We start from the raw sequence: 8,091 nt of genomic DNA, 5'->3' as shown, positions 1-8,091 counted from the left end.
ACGTCCGTTAACAATTATATTTAATAAATCATTGAGTACAGGTTGCTTCCCTTCGTCATGGAAATCGTCAAGCATAGTTCTCATTCATAAAAAGGGCGACACATCCAACGTAACTAACTACAGACCAGTTTCGATTCTAAGTTCGTTCGTCAAAATTCTAGAATCATTGATTTATGAAAAACTGTATAATCACTTTGCGCTTTCACTGAGTCCGTTTCAGCACGGTTTTGTTCGTAAACGCTAAACTGTAACCGACCTTGCGAACTTCACCCATGATCTGTTGGTTGCTCTTGACAATGAGGAACAGATTGACACCATATACACAGATTTTGAAAAGGCTTAGTCACGATCGAGTAGATCATCATGTACTCTTAACGAAATTACGCTCGCAACTTTGTTTGTCAAATAAATCTGTAGCTTGGTTCGCTTCCTATTTGAGTGACAGAACAAACATCGTTAGACTGCCATCTGGACATCTTTCTAAACCAAATACAAGCACGTCTGGTGTTCCTCAGGGGTCCAATCTTGGTCCTTTACTTTTTATCATCTTTGTAAATTACTTACCGTTGTATCTTCAAAATAACCGTTGCCTCATGTTCGCTGATGACCTAAAATTTCATCGATCAATTCAATCCATAGAAGACTGCTTGGCACTTCAAAATGATATATTACATCTGAATGATTGGTGTCGTGACAACAATCTCGGCCTGAATGTTTCAAAGTGCAGTGTCGTTTCATTCACGCGAAAATTACATCCATTTCATTACCGCAGCAGCTATAGAAAGAAAGAGCACGGTAATGGATTTGGGTGTAATTTTCAAGAGTGATTTGAACTTCAGCGATCAAGCGGAAAGTGTCTTATCAAAGTCCAACAAGTCACTTGGCTTTCTCGTTAGGTCGTCTGGGCCATTCACCTCAGTTCCAGCGATGGTACGACTGTATTTCACATACGTCTTACCCTCACTTGAGTATGGCTCAGTGATATGGGGCCATATTCCTGCAGTGATGAGCGTACGTGTTGAACGTGTACAGAAAATGTTTTTGAGGTCATTATTCCGGAAGACTTTTGGTGTGTACGTCCCAGATGCGCCTACTTCGGATCTTCTCTATTTTTTCAAGATGACATCTCTCGATAGCAGACGTACAAAGCGAGATCTGTCATTCCTTCACAAAGTTCTTCACGGCAGAATCGATGACTATTATCTGACGAGCCTAATTAATATCTCCGTGCCATCTCGCGAGCCACGGGTTCATAGTTCCCGAAATGTTTTTTATTTACCTCGTGCACGCACGAAAATTTTAAATGCTTCACCAATTTTGCAAATATTATAATACGGGTGAATTCCCAGATATTTTTCACAAAGATTCCATGTTCTACTAGGTGCTTTATGAATTTGTATATATATTTTGTTTTCTCATTTGTCTTCCTCATGCTGAATTCTCAATGTGTGTTTCCGTTGCGCGTATATATTTTTGTTTTTTAAGTTTGTTGATTTTATTTTTAACTTGTAAATTCGATGAATGATTCTTATTATTATTTGCTTGTCTATTAATTTTCATTACTTGTATTTTTGTATTGTTATGTCCGTGTGTTTCCCATCTCTGTAATTTGGTTCAGCCTGTTGAGATGTGTAAATAAATAAATAAATAGATAGAGGGCATAACCTTGAAAACGTAACCCATTGAAACGTGCTCCGGTGGTGAAGTTATTCATTCACACATACATCACGATAAACACACAAGTTGATCACAAAAAATAAATTCCTGGAAATCGCGATCCATACGTTTCTAGAGCAGCGGTTTTCAACCGGGGCTCCGTTGCCACTCGAGAATAATAAAATAAATCAATAAATTTGATAAGCAAACAAAAAAAAAAAAATCTAAAGGGTACCGGCATATAAATAATATACCAAAAAGGGCCCCTCGAGTTAAACAGGGCTCCGCCATAGAAATTATTCAATGAAAAGGGCTCCGCGAGTCAAAAAAGGTTGGGAACCGCTGCTCTAGAGATACGTAAATTGCGCCAAAAAGAAGTTTTGAAAACAGAAATTTCGCATTTATTCGCTCTAACGAATTCCAAATGAAAAATTTCTCATTCGATCAAAAAAAAGTGTCTCTCTAATAAATGAAACAGTTCAAATCGTGTTTCGCAAAGTACTTTAAATTCACGTCTATATATTTTTACCTTTGTTTTATAACAAACCCTGCTTAAAATATACACTGTGGATATGTTACTGCAAATACCCGGAGTGCGGCCAATTCGCGACATGGCCAAAGTACGAATTGCGGAAATGATTCCGGTTTTGACCGGTCATTTCGCGAAGTGGCCGGAGATACCTGGCGAAAGCTCGATGTGCAGATGTGAGACGGCCTAGTAGGAGCCAAATGCCACTATGGTGGTCGAGTGGTCATAGTGACGGACTCGCATCGCGAGGACCCGGGTTCGGACCCCACCGTCGCCATAGTGGTGGTCGGCTGAAGTGTGTTTTCTGTGGTTCCCAACTTCACGGCGATCGCCCAGTCAATGTCTAGCCGCAGAGAGCAATAGACCTACAAATGTAATTCAATCATAACACACGAGAATCGTTTGACCCATGGGGGACCAAGGTCTGTGTATGTATCTAGAGGCATAGCCCCACATCCTGCAGCAGCGGCCCCTTGGATGGGATAATTGGCTTGCTCTCAAACCAGCTTTTTCCACGGGCCCCCCCCGTGGTTAATTTATAGTGTGAAGAATCTAAAATAGATTAGGGTCGTTCCGGCCACTGACAGGCCTGCCCTTCTGGAGGACATGCCGAGATGCATGTATAGTATACAGGGTCGGGATATGGGGCATCGCACATATACCTTCATGGGGAAATAAAAAGGTTTCATTTCCAGAGGCCCTTGACGGACCTCATTGTTTTCTTGCTTCTTTAACATTAAAATATTTACAATAGCGAAAGCCCAAGATATATCCGGTCTGGAGATCATATAAAAATCTGCAAATTGGGTCCCAGGTCCATGGCTGGGCGACCCTGGGTTTTAATCGTTGTTAAAATGAATGCAAATGAAAATTTTTCGTGGCCCTCAGGGCGAGGAAGATGTCCGACAAACCTCTAGGTCAGGGTTAACATGGAAAAGTTGGCAGGTATAATTCGGGAGCCCTGGATGAATCTCATTGATTTTTGTTGTTTAATATTGTAAAGTGTGCAACATCCGTAGCCCAAGATAAAGCCACTTCGGGGCCCCCTGAAAGTATGCAAATTGGGTCCCGGATAATTGATTGGGTCTTTGCTCGTTGGTAAACTGTATACAAATGCAAATATTTCAAGGCCCTCACAGGGTGGGGACGTCCTACAACAGTGGTTCTCAACCTTTGGAAGCCCGCGGCTCGGTTGATTTCTTTTAACGGATTGGAAGGCACGGTCATACGCACGCCTAATGGGGTACAACGGTACCCCGAGATAAATTAAGTCTGGGAGGCCCCACTAAATGTATGTGAATTGGGTTCCGGGAAATTGGTTGGGAGCCTGAATTTTATTCGTTGGTAAAATGAATACAAATGAACAATTTTCAAAGCTCTCACACGGGGATGTCCGACAAGCTTCCAGGTTAGGACATTCATGGAAAAGTTGAGTTATCAGTTTGGTTGGAGGGGCTGGATGTATCTCATTCGTTAACGTTCTTTAACATCGTAGAATTTGCAACACCGGAAGCCCGAGATACATGGTTTACGGAAAATTCACCGCCAACAATTCACCGCCGGAAAATTCACCGCCAACAATTCACCGCCGGAAAATTCACCGACAACAATTCACCGCCATGCAATTCACCGCTAGGAAAATTCACCGACCGACAATTCACCGACACAACAATTCACCGCCATGCAATTCACCACTAGGAAAATTCACCGACCAAAAATTCACCGCCAGGAAAATTCACCGCCATGCAATTCACCGACGACAGTTCTATGCGAGTCAGTTAGCGAGGGAATGAGCGATTGAGTTACTGAGTGAGTGACCCAGTGAGTAAGTGATTCAGTGAGTCAGTGAGCGAGTGAGTTACTGAGTGAGTGACCCAGTGAGTAAGTGATTCAGTGAGTCAGTGAGCAAGTGATTCAGTGAGTCAGTGATTCAATAAGTGAGTAAGTCAGTCCGTAAGTGAGTGAGCGATCTAGTGAGTGAGTGAGTTACTGATTCAATAAGCGAGTAAGTCAGTCCGTAAGTGAGTGAGCGATCTATTGAGTGAGTAAGTGCCATATCCTAAAGATATGGCGGAAAGTTTAAATAATGACTTTATGAGAAGAAATTCAGATGATACGGATTCGGGTTGCTGTATTTTTGAAATATATGACATCCATATTTATTGTGGGCATCTTTTTCTCGCTGGGCATTTTGCCTGTTGTGGCCTTGTATTTGTATAAATTACAAATTGCTGTTGCCCAATACAAGATAGTATCAAGGAAACAGTTATTTTCCGGATATTATGCTGAGGTGAGGTTGGAAAGAAAAGTCATCACGTCTCCGCCGGGACTCGAACCCAGGCCCTCTTGCATACCGGGCAAGCATGCTACCATCCACACCACTGGAGACACATGAATCTGCCTTCCTAATTTCACCCGGGGGCCATTTCCTGAAGTTAAGAGAAGCTACTAATGCCTCTACTTCAGCGCCTCACGACACAGTGCGTGAAATTTGGAAGGCAGATTCATGTGTCTCCAGTGGTGTAGATGGTAGCATGCTTGCCCGGTATGCAAGAGGGCCTGGGTTCGAGTCCCGGCGGAGACGTGATGACTTTTCTTTCCAAGCTCACCTCAGCATAATATCCGGAAAAATAACTGTTTCCTTGATATCTCTGGCTGAGAAAAAAGCCATCTATATCTCACAAGATAGTATATTCAACAAAATTCCATTAACTCGGTTTTACTCAGAAACTTCTAATGGAATGTTAAAAGGGATAATAACAGAATTAAAAGATAATAAAGTAAGTGGATACGCGAAGTAATTAACTTCCTAAAAATGCTTAAAATCACCTCCTGTTATCACTTTGATGTTATAAAAAACATCGCTGATCATCAGTAACCAATGGGTTTTTTTTATGCTGAACTAGCTGTTACCCGCGATTTCACGTGATGAACTTTCAGGAATCCCGCCTTAGTGCGTATCTAGTATATGTACTCTATATTTACTATATACGTGTATATATATAATTCCTATGCAACGGAAATTAGTGACGATTTTTTTATTACGGGACTCGGTGACGTTTTTTGAGTGATGGAAATCTGTTACGTTTTTGTGTTACGGAAGTCGGTTACGATTTTGGGATCAAGTTTTCATTTAACTCTAGCATATATCGGGACCAAGTTATGTGCATGTACCCAGAGGTTCCCACATCCTACAGTAGGTCCCCTAAGCTGAAATAGATGGCGGACCCCCAAACCAGCGTTTTCGCGGGCCCCTCTGTGCTTAATTTATAGTGTGAAAATATCACAAAGGATAAGAAACGTTCCGGCCCCTGTCAGCCCTGCCATCGTGGGGGTCATGCCGAGAGGTATGTATACATAAAATATACATATATCACCAGTGCTCCCAACATACAGGGTCGGGGTACCCGGGAGATTGCACATACACCTTCATGGGGAAGTTAAAAGGTTTCATTTCCAGGGGTCCTTGAGGGAACTCATTGTTTTCTTGCTGGTTTAACATTGACAAATTTGCGATAGCGGAAGCCCAATGTATATCCAGTATGAGGTCCCATAAAATTTGCGAATTCGGTCACGGGTAATTGCGTGGGGGGGGGCGCCTGGATTTTATTCGTTGGTAAAATGAATATTTGCAGTGGCCTTCACAGGGGATGCCCGATTAGCTTCCGAGTCAGGGGTCCTGTTCCATTTTGGGGAATCTCATTCTTTTCTGTTGTTTAACATTGTAGAATTTTCAACAGCACAAGCCCGAGATAAATCCAGTGTCTGTGTGCCCCACTAAAAATCTGCGTATGGGGTTCCCGTTACTGGATGTGGGCCCTGGATTTTATTCGTTTTAAAATTGATAAAAATTAAAAATTTTCGTGGCCACTCACAGGGGGTATGTCCGACAAGCCTTCAGGTCGGGGCCCCATGGAAAAGTTGATAGGTTTCATTTCGGGTGTCCCTGGATGAATCTCATTGGTTTTTGTTGTTTAACATTGTAAAATTTGCAACACATCGGTAGCCCGAGATAAATCCAGTCAGGGCCACCCCCCTAAAATTCAACGAATTGGAGTTTGGGGACCCCCATGGGGAAGTTTTCTGGGGTTACTTGATGAATCACATTTGTTTTTTGTTGCTTTATTATTATTATAAAATTCGCTTCTTCAGTAAGCTGGTGCTTTCACGTGTCCCTTTCCATAGCACGCTGATGAAGTGGGACGAAATAAATAAGATATGTTGTGAAGAGAAAAGGGGGGGGGGGTTGACAGAAGGCAGGGTGGGGGGCAGAGCCCCCTAGTACTGTATATAAAATAACATGTCATGCCTGATTCATCATCGCCGAGCCAAAACCGCTGAAGCTGTAAATATCAAATTTTGTGAATAGTTTTTTTCACGACGTAAAGACTCAATACTCACTAAGAAATGGTTTTTCCATATTCGACAACACCTAAGGGCGTCGTAAGGGGGGGGGGGGGTCAACGTCGAAATCATGCCGAGCCGAAACAGCTGAAGCTATAAATATGACATTAGATCAATATTGTAATATAGACTCATTGAGAAGGGATATGTTTTCGGAACATTCGGATTTTTTAATCATTTGTGACACTACTACGTCAAAAAATTAACTAACTAACCAATTCACTCACTCCCTCACTAACTTACTGAACATTCACTCACTCACTAACCAATTTACTCGCTCGCTGAATCACTGACTCGATCACTCGCTCAATCACTCACTCGGTCACTCAGTCACTACTGTGTCACTCACTCACCCGCTCAATCACTTACTCACTGGGTCACTCACTTAATCACTGACTCGGTCACTCACTCACCCGCTCAATCACTTACTCACTGGGTCACTCACTTAATCACTGACTCGGTCACTCACTCACCCGCTCAATCACTTACTCACTGGGTCACTCACTTAATCACTGACTCGGTCACTCGCTCAATTACTTACTTACTTGGTCACTCAATCACTGACTCGGTCACTCGCTCAATCACTTACTCACTCGGTCACTCGCTCAATTACTTACTCACTTGGTCACTCAATCACTGACTCAGTCACTCAATCACTGACTCAGTCACTCAATCACTGACTCGGTCACTCGCTCAATCACTGACTCAGTCACTCAATCACTGACTCGGTCACTCGCTCAATCACTGACTCAGTCATTACTGGGTCACTCACTCACCCGCTCAATCACTTACTCACTGGGTCACTCACTCAGTCACTCAATCACTGACTCGGTCACTCGCTCAATCACTGACTCAGTCATTACTGGGTCACTCACTCACCCGCTCAATCACTTACTCACTGGGTCACTCACTCACTCGGTCACTCAATCACTGACTCAGTCACTCAATCACTGACTCGGTCACTCGCTCAATCACTGACTCGGTCACTCGCTCAATCACTGACTCAGTCACTCAATCACTGACTCGGTCACTCGCTTCACTGACTCAGTCACTCAATCACTTACTCACTCGGTCACTCGCTCACTGACTCAGTCGCTCAATCACTTACTCACTCGGTCATTCGCTCAATTACTTACTCACTTGGTCATTCAATCACTGACTTGGTCACTCAATCACTGACTCGGTCACTCGCTTCACTGACTCAGTCACTCAATCACCTACTCACTCGGTCACTCGCTCACTGACTCAGTCGCTCAATCACTTACTCACTCGGTCATTCGCTCAATTACTTACTCACTTGGTCACTCAATCACTGACTTGGTCACTCAATCACTGACTCGGTCACTCGCTCAATCACTGATTCAGTCACTCAATCACTGACTCGGTCACTCGCTCAATCACTTACTCACTCGGTCACTCAGTCACTGAGTAACTCAATCGCTCACTCCCTCGCTAACTGACTCGCACTAAAACTGTTGTCGGTGAATTGTGGGTCGGTGAAT

At 43.2% G+C, this 8,091-nt stretch overlaps 1 non-coding gene across 1 annotated transcript; it reads left to right on the top strand.

The window, feature by feature from the left end:
* Nucleotides 1–4,695: 4,695 nt before the first annotated feature.
* On the top strand, nucleotides 4,696–4,769 carry TRNAT-GGU (transfer RNA threonine (anticodon GGU)). Its single transcript has one exon. It is a non-coding gene; the product is annotated as a tRNA-Thr (tRNA).
* The last annotated feature ends 3,322 nt before the right edge of the window (nucleotides 4,770–8,091 follow it).

The sequence above is a fragment of the Pholcus phalangioides genome, unplaced genomic scaffold, assembly GCF_987345545.1.
Source record: "Pholcus phalangioides strain wild (caught in Gottingen) unplaced genomic scaffold, Ppha-v1.0 ptg000012l_1, whole genome shotgun sequence".
NCBI classification, from domain to species: domain Eukaryota; kingdom Metazoa; phylum Arthropoda; class Arachnida; order Araneae; family Pholcidae; genus Pholcus; species Pholcus phalangioides.
Note: the sequence above shows the minus strand (reverse complement) of the source record. Positions and strands in the feature narration are given on the sequence as shown.